The sequence below is a fragment of the Odocoileus virginianus genome, chromosome 16 (assembly GCF_023699985.2).
Source record: "Odocoileus virginianus isolate 20LAN1187 ecotype Illinois chromosome 16, Ovbor_1.2, whole genome shotgun sequence".
NCBI classification, from domain to species: Eukaryota; Metazoa; Chordata; class Mammalia; order Artiodactyla; family Cervidae; genus Odocoileus; species Odocoileus virginianus.
This window is the reverse complement of record NC_069689.1, coordinates 23,051,881-23,060,871: the sequence shown is the minus strand read 5'-3', so window position 1 is coordinate 23,060,871 and position 8,991 is coordinate 23,051,881. Positions and strand designations below refer to the sequence as shown.

Below are 8,991 nucleotides of genomic sequence, written 5' to 3'. Positions count from 1 at the left end.
CAGAATAAGCATAAGGCAAACTAAAGGAAGAGATTTATGAAAATAAGAGTATATGACAGTGAATTGCATAACACACAGTTTAAAATTGGTAGTGCAAATACCATTATCACCTTGTGAACCATGATTATTTAGTCACCTGATCCAAGAGTAAACATAGGTATTTTTCAAGTGAGGAAAGTTACTTACAAAAGAAGGCATCATGCCAGTACCCTAGAGGTCTCTTCTGTACCACTCTGAACAGAGTTTGGCATATTTTCATTCAGCCTCTTCTTTTTCCACACAGACACATCAACATTTGACTAGCTGAAACAAAAGGATCAAGTAACAGGTTATAGATGTACTATATTCTCTACTCAGACTTCCCTGATTGCTCAGTTGGTAAAGAATCTGCCTGCAATACAGGAGACCCCGGTTCAATTCCTGGGTTGGGAAGAGCCAGTAGAGAAGGGATAGGCTACCCACTCCAGTATTCTTGGGCTTCCCTGGTGGCTTAGCTGGCAAAGAATCTGCCTGCAATGCAGCAGACCTGGGTTTGATCCCTGCGTTGAGAAGATCCATGGAGAAGGGAAAGGCTACCCACTCCAGTATTCTGGTCTGGAGAATTACATGGACTATATATTCCATGGGGTTGCAAAGAGTTGGACATGACTGAACAACTTTCACACTCACACTCTCACTCATAGACTCTATTCAACTAAGAGCCTTCTGTCCTCTGTTCAAACGTGGCAGTCCTGTCACCTGTTTAACACATTGTTCTAAATATTATTCCCAGATGTGGTATATGTTGCCCTCAAAATTTCTGAAGTGTCACCTGCAACAACCAATCTTGACAATTTTAGGTTCAATTGGAGATTTAAGATTCATGAGATTGGAACAGGCCACATCCAGCACTAGATTTCCCAAATTTATAGAAAAGCCCACAATAGGAAGCTCAGCATGCCAGCATCAAGAGCAATGACTATATGGGAGTCCTTACAAATTCTGAGGAGCTATTTATCAGCCTTAACAACTGTAACTCAATGTGGAGAATAAAGCCGTGGAGAGGTGTGGGTGTTCACACTGACTTAGAAATTCTGAGTTCCACATAGGAATCAATCTCTCTTCTAACTGTTTTCCAAGTTTAGTTTCCAATTTACAAAAGAGGAAGAGATCCAATCACCAAGCTGAGAAAAACACAGAGCCATGGCTTTGCCCAGATTTTTATTAGTTTGTTTTTTAATAGTCACCTAGTCTAGACATGGCATCCAGTCCCATCTCTTCATGGAAAACAAATGGGGAAAAATAGAAATAGTGACAGATTTATTTTCTCAGGCTCCAAAATCACTGTGGATTGTGAGTGCAGCCATGAAATTAAAAGAATAGCAAGGACAGACAAGAAAGCCTTCCTCAGTGACCAATGCAAAGAAATAGAGGGAGAAAAATAGAATGGGAAAGACTAGAGATCTCTTCAAGAAAATTAAGAGTACCAAGGGAACATTCATGAAAAGATAGGAACAATAAAGGACAGAAAGAAGCAAAAGATATTAAGAAAAGGTGGCAAGAACACACAGAAGAACTATATACATAAGATCTTAATGACCCAGATAACCACAATGGTGTGATGGCTCACCTAGAGCCAGACATCCTGGAATGTAAAGTCAAGTGGGCCTTAGGAAGCATCACTATGAACAGAGTTAGTGGAGGTAGTAAAATTCCAGCTGAGCTACTTCAAGTCCTAAAGATGATGCTGTGAAAGTGCTGCACTCAATATGTCAACAAACTGAAAAAACTCAGCAGTGGCCACAGAACTGGAACATGTCAGTTTTCATTCCAATCTCAAAGAAAGGCAATGACAAAGAATGTGCAAACTACTGGACAATTGCACTCATCTCTCATGCTAGCATGCTAGGATGCTCAAAATTCTCTAAGCCAGGTAATGGTATATGAACCAAGAACTTCCAGATGTTCAAAAAGGATTTAGAAAATGCAGAGGAACCAGAGACTAAATTGCCAACATCCACTGGATCATAGAAAAAGCAAGAGACTTCCAGAAAAAATATTTACTTCTTTTTCACTGACTACACCAAAGCCTTGGACTGTGTGGACCACAACAAACTGTGGAAAATTCTTCAAGCGATGGGAATACCAGACCACCTTGCCTGCCTCCTGAGAAATCTGTATGAAGGTCAAGAAGCAACAGTTAGAACCGGACATGGAACAATGAACTGATTCCAAATTTGGAAAGGAGTAAGTCAAGGCCTGGTTATTTAACTTATAGGCAGAGTACATCAGCAAAATGCTGGGCTGGATGAAGCACAAGTTGGAATCAAGACTGCCATGAGAAATATCAGTAACCTCAGATATGCAGATGAAATCAACCCTGTGGAAGAAAGTGAAGAGGAACTAAACAGTCTCTTGATGAATGTGAAAGAGAAGAGTGAAAAGGCTGGCTTAAAACTCAACCCACAAAAAACTAAGACCATGGCATCCAGTTCCATCACTTCATGGCAAATAGATAGGAAAGCAATGGAAACAGTGACAGACTTTATTTTCTTGGGTTTCAAAATTACTGAAGACAGTGACTGCCACCATGAATAAAGGACGTTTGCTCCTTGGAAGAAAAGTTATGACAAACTGAGAGACCATATTAAAAAGCAGATACATTGCTTCACCAACAAAACTCCATATAGTCAAAGCTATGATTTTTCCAGTAGTCATGTATGGATGTGAGAGTTGGACCATAAAGAAGGTTGAGCACTAAAGAACTGATGCTTTTGAACTGTGGTGTTGTAGAAGACTCTGAGAATCCTTTGGCCTGCAAGGAGATCCAACTAGTCAATACTAAAGGAAATCAGTCCTGAATATTCATTGGAAGGACTGATGCTGCAGCTGAAGCTTCAATACTTTGGCCACCTGATGCTAAGAGCCAACTCATTTGAAAAGACCCTAATGCTGGGAAAGATTGAAGGCAGGAGGATAAGTTGATAACAGGATGAGACGATTGGATGGCATCACCAATTCAAAGGACATGTTTGAGCATGCTCCAGGAAATGGTGAAAGACAGGGAAACCTGATGTGTTGCTGTCAATGGGATTGCAAGAGTCGGACACAGCTGAGTGAACAACAACCATACATGATTTATTAGTCAGTGTTTTTTTGTTTTTTTGTTTGTTTGTTTTGTCTTTAACACTGCTGCTTGGTGACACAGCTGAAATTCTACTTTTCTCAGGTTTCTGTAATTAGCATGTGGCAAAATTAAGGCTCATATACACTGAGAGAGAGAATAGAAGAATACAAAGGTCTGTTGTAATCTTTACTTATACCTACCATGCATAGTGACTCTGCATTCATAACTGTGTTGTAAATGTTTTTAGAGGGGTTATTTTAAAATGTCCTATGCTACACAATTCCAGAATCTGACTGAGATGGCAAGCACAAATATTTACTTGGGAATTACCTTCTAACCTGGGAACATGTCTCTCTTCAAAATACCAAGGATGTATCCAGGAAATGTCATCAGATTGTCTTTCACTGGGCAACCATTATATTTTTACAGAATATGGAAGTTAGGAAGGATCCTTCAGACTACACTGTGTAAGAGAGCAGAAGAGTTCACGGAGTCCTGAAACAAAACAGTGAGGCTGCGCTCAAAGACAGATTTTTCAAGAAGCCAATAAAACTTTAATTTTAGGACCCCTCAATTGTATAGTTCCCTACATATCCCCGAGAGATGTCTTATCAACTTTAAATTAATATATACATGTATGCTTGATTTTTCTAAGAAAAATGTCCCCCAATTTATAGATCTTTAGGAATATAAATCCACCAAAGGAATTTTAACTTATTTTAGTAGGAATAAACAAGGTAACTTCCAGAGTAGTAAATAACACTATGTTAATTTATTATAATAGAGAACACATCCAGATGGAAACTTCAATTAGGATTACTACTCTATTAATGTATTACAATTCAAGGTCATTTCCCAAGCCCTATTCACATACTGTATAGTTCAAAAGTAAACTAAACGAAGATATTTGAGGGATCAATTAGCATACACAGCATAAGCTTGTATATACTATACAAGTATACTTTATATACTATAGTAGACTTTACTCCAGAAATCAGTGAGCTAATATGGACAATTTACCACCTACCAAGTGAATTTATAAAAATTTTATATTCAGTCAATGAAAATTTAATCAAAGAACATGTTTGCAGCATTATGGTCCAACTATGCATAAACCATGAGTAAAAGTCTATCACTAGACCATGCTAACCCTCAATCTTGATCTGTGGAACACAATTTTGTTCTGTGTCCCAGGGAATTTGCATTCACATAGACATATGTCCAAAGGGCTTTCCTAGTGGCTCGGTCAGAAAAGAATCCATCTGCAATGCAAGAGACCCAGGTTTGATCCCTGGGTCAGGAAGATCCCCTGGAGAAGAAAATGGCAACCCACTCCAGCACTCTTGCCTGGAAAAATCCCATGGGCAGAGGAATCTGGTAGGCTATGCAGTCCATGAGGTCACAAGAGTTGGACATGACTTAGTGACTAAACCACAATACAGGTATATCCAATAATCCCGAAATCCTTAACAATTACAATGGTGTACAATCGACAAGTCACTTTGGGAAAGGCAAAAATGAAGATCTATAATGTAGACTTCCTACGCTATCATAAAATGTTTTCTCTTTGTTACTTAGATTCAACTTCATTAAAGAGAACCTGGGATTGTAAAATGACAGATTTTTGACAAACTGTTAAGATAATTTAAGTTTCTATTACCCTGATTAAGAATAAACCTCTAGCTGCCAGATCTAGATTTATATTGTTTATTTTGTTTAGTTTTGTATAGCTCTTTATCCTTTTTATAAACCAAATGGACTTTAATGTCTTGCCTCTTTCAGTACCAAGAACTCCATAATCACAGAAAAATTTTTGCATTTACATGAAGTTATTTGGCCTCCATTATCTATAGTTGTTACACCAACCCAAATATTAGGGAACGTATTTTAAAAAGTAGAAATCTACTAGCAACATCTCTGACTTTCACAGAAATACCACCACAATACATTTCAACAGTATTATTGTTATGCCCGATGTCCGAATCCCCGAGCGGGAAGAGAGAAAGCTACCAAGAGACAATGCAAAACGCAAGAAGGAAGTTTATTGCTAGCTCGAGCTAGGGCCCCCGCTGTGTCCAACGCAGTGGCGCACAGGCTGAGAGCCCCGAGCCTGGTTTTTCTACCCATATTTATAGGCCATCCAATTTCAAACATAAGCAGGAGTCAATTAGCGAAGCGGATTGGTTACATGTTCGCGCGCGCGGGACTTTTCCGAAAACAAGTTCTGATTGGCTGTATCTGGGTGGCCTGATAATCGTCCTGGTTGCCAGAGGAGGGTCTTTCCCTTCCCGCCTCTGTCTCCTATCATGGCGTTATGTTTGCTCTTCCTACATTCCGTTTGTTCTTCCTACATTCCCCCCCGTCTTTTGTTCATAAAGAGGAATCTTCCTCTTTTTCATTTCGGCCTACCGGCCGGTACTGTTACCTCAGCATCATAATCTGGATAGTATTTAGCTGTGTCCTAATAAAAGTGATTAGTCTATTTAAAATGCAAGGTCCAATTGTAAGTATTAATATTAACAGTAAAAGTGGGCCCAGGAGGGTTGAGACTAAAGGAGTCAGCCAGGGCGACCAGGATCCAAACCATTCCCACCATCCCTGCTGGGCTTCCCGTTCCCTTTTGCGCTGCGCCAGTCCTTCTCTTACTTTTGCCATGGATTCTCTTAAGACTCCTGTGTGGTCAGCATAGAAACAACATTCTTCTCCCAGAGCCGCGCAGACCCCACCCTGCTGGAGAAAAACCAAGTCTAATCCTCTCCTATTCTGCAAGACCACCTCAGACAAGGAAGTCAGAGACTTCTCTAAGTGGCTGATTGATTCTTCTATGCGAGTTAGATCCTCATCTATAGCAGCTCGGAGGGAGGAAAACCCTTGGCCTTGCAGAGACAGTGAAGCTATTCCTGTCCCTGTCCCTGCCAGCCCAAGACTGAACAAGGCTGCCACGGTGATCGCACTGACTGGCTCTCTTTTTTCTCTCAGTGTTTCCCGGTCCCAATGTGAGTAAATAACCTCTTCAGAGTGGTATAAAATTTTTGGCATTACAGCAACCAGGACACAGAATTCTTGACTCTGGTTAAAAACCTCCACATTCAAACATGGGGTCAACCCAGTATGTGAACAGATCCACCATCCTCCAACCCCTGGTACAATCCAGTCCTTTCCTTGGAGGCTTAGATTACCCTTGGTCTGAGCACAAAGGGAAGCCTTGTCATGTGGTACTGTGCCTAGGCAAAGCCCTTGTCCCCATACCTCCTTCATCGTGAGGCCAACCTTACGTTCTTCCCATCGACATTGGGGTGGATTCTGGCCTGAAGACAAGTTGTAGGAGATGTTGAGGCCTACAGCCTCATAAAAAGGGGGGCGAAGATTATAGCACAGCCAGCAGGATTGGGTTGCATTAGGGTTGGTACGGTTTAAAGTCGCAAAGGCTGCATTCACCAAAGCCCATAGAGGATCTTGGGAGGCTGGACTAATGGTTACAGCCAGAGGGCTAGGGGCTTCTGTTAGGTTATTTCCAGGGCTTGTAGTGGAGGAGGGGTTAAATGTTTCCTGCGAGCTTGATCTAGAGGGGCTAGGCCCTGAGGCCCCTTGGCTCCCGTTTCTGTTATGACTGTATTGGGACCCACACTATGTGTTTGCACTGGCTCAATAACCTGTCTTATGGTCAATAACCCACTCGGATAGGGACCGGGCCAACTCACGTGGAGTTGAAATCCCCAAGTCAGTCCGGAGGTCCACTTGTTTTCTCTTTTTGCCCTTTCTTGGTTAAACTGTACCCGTATTTGAGGTGCCCTGCGGTCAGGGTCTCGGAAGGTAAAGTTCACCAAGTCTCGATTTCCCACATCCCACTTTCTGGGCCCATCGCATGAGGTTACACAACTCCAACTAGCACAGTAAAAGCTTTCTACCCCCCACATGTCCTCCAATTTCCCTTGATGCCACCAGGACAGGCGTAAAACCCATCTGGCCACCAGAACCCATCCGTTCTGACCCACCCTGGCCCAGTATGAAAAAGTTGCCTGAGATCAAAGTACAGGTCTGGCCACCAAGTGTTAATGGGATGGATCTCCGAGGTCTGGTTGAGCACTTCGTGAGTCTGTCCGTCGCTGAGTTTCCAGGTAACCTTGACCGGCTGGTGGGGGTTGGTCTGGAGGCCGTGAGAAGTCGTCCCTGGATTGATGAGGGCTGCCATCAGCAAGAGAACTAGGAGGCTTCTCGGCGGGTGAGCTTCAATTTTAAAGGATTTGACGGATGAGTATTCGCCTTCCATTCTGTTTGTGCCTTATCTCGTTCCTCTGGCGTGGCCTGCCGCACGTGGTTGCAGTGAACCCAGGGTCCAATCCCGTCAACCTTGACAGCGGTAGGGGTGGTTAGGAGAACAACATAAGGGCCTTTCCATCTGGGTTCTAATACTCTAGATTGGTGTCGTTTTACCCAAACCCAATCACCCGAGCTAATATTATGTGTGGGGAGGGCCCTCTCATTTTGGTCCTCGTATACCTCCCGGATCAACTTCCAAACACGGTTATGCACCTTGCTTAATGCCATTATTGTTTGCCGGAATTGTCCCAGAGCAGGGGGTGGCAGGCACTTTCCTTCAAAAATAGGATACACAGGAGGGGGTCTTCCATACAAAATTTCAAAAGGGGTAAGATTCAGCTTATAAGGGGTGTTACGCGCCCGGAAGAGTGCAAAGGGAAGGAGGGTCACCCAGTCCCCGCCAGTCTCTATTGCCAACTTTGTCAGTGTTTCTTTTAGGGTCCGATTCATTCTCTCAACTTGTCCTGAGCTCTGGGGATTATATTCGCAATGTAACTTCCATTTCGTCCCCAGAGCTCGGGCCAGCCCTTGTACAATCTGGCTCACAAAGGCAGGTCAGTTATCAGAGCCCATAGTCACTGGCAGCCCGTACCTAGGCACTATTTCCTCTAAGATCTTTTTAGCAACCACTATGGCTGTCTCTCCCTTAGTGGGGAAAGCTTCCACCCACCCCGAGAAGGTATCTACCAGAACCAACAGATAGCGATACCCATACTTCCCTGGCCTTACCTCAGTCAAGTCTATCTCCCAGTGCTGCCCTGGCCCTTCCCCCCGGTACCTCGCTCCTAAGTGTTGCTTCTTCTCTGTTCTCATTAACTGGCACGCTTTACAGGCTTGAATTATCTCTCGTACAGTTGCCTTTTGTCGGGGGAACCTCAGGCAGGCCGTCTGGAGAAGTGTCAAAGTCTTTTTCTCTCCCAAATGTGTGGTTGCGTGTAGGTGTTCACACAAATGACGACCCAGGGTGGCAGGCAATATCAGGTTGCTGTCTTGGTCCCGGTACCATCCATCTTTCTCATCCTTCTGGAGGGTGGTGTCCTTATTGATCCAGTCGAGATCAGGGTGGGAGTATTCGGGAATTGGTGGCAAGGCCCCCATACCGGGAGGGGGAAGTTCCACAGTCAATATGGGGGCGACGTAGTCTTGGCTGGCTGCCCTCCGAGCGGCCGCATCAGCCGCCCGATTACCTCTTGCCTTTGGGTCTTCCCCTTTTTGGTGCCCGGGAACATGCACTATAGCTACTGCTCGGGGCAATTGGACAGCTTCTAGGAGCCTGCGAATCTCAGGCAAATTCTTGACTTCCTTTCCCTCAGCTGTCCGAAATCCCCTTGTCCTGGATGTGGACAGTGCTGAAAGCGTACCGACTGTCCGTGAAAATGGTGACTCTTTTCCTTTTTGCTCGCTCTAGAGCTTGTATTAGGGCAAGCAATTCGGCCTTCTGTGCAGAAGTATTTGGGGGGAGTGTTTCAGCCCATATTGTCTGCCCAGACTCATCAACTATGGCGGCCCCCGATTTTCTTTGCCCGTCCTTGACATAGCTGCTCCCATCGGTGAACCATACTAGC

At 43.8% G+C, this 8,991-nt stretch overlaps 1 long non-coding RNA gene across 1 annotated transcript; it reads right to left on the bottom strand.

The window, feature by feature from the left end:
- Nucleotides 1–7,027: 7,027 nt before the first annotated feature.
- Nucleotides 7,028–8,155, bottom strand: LOC139038714 (uncharacterized). The gene is made up of 2 exons (XR_011491801.1): nucleotides 7,640–8,155; nucleotides 7,028–7,456 (listed from the first exon to the last, which is right to left on the bottom strand). It is a non-coding gene; the product is annotated as an uncharacterized lncRNA (long non-coding RNA).
- Nucleotides 8,156–8,991: the final 836 nt, after the last annotated feature.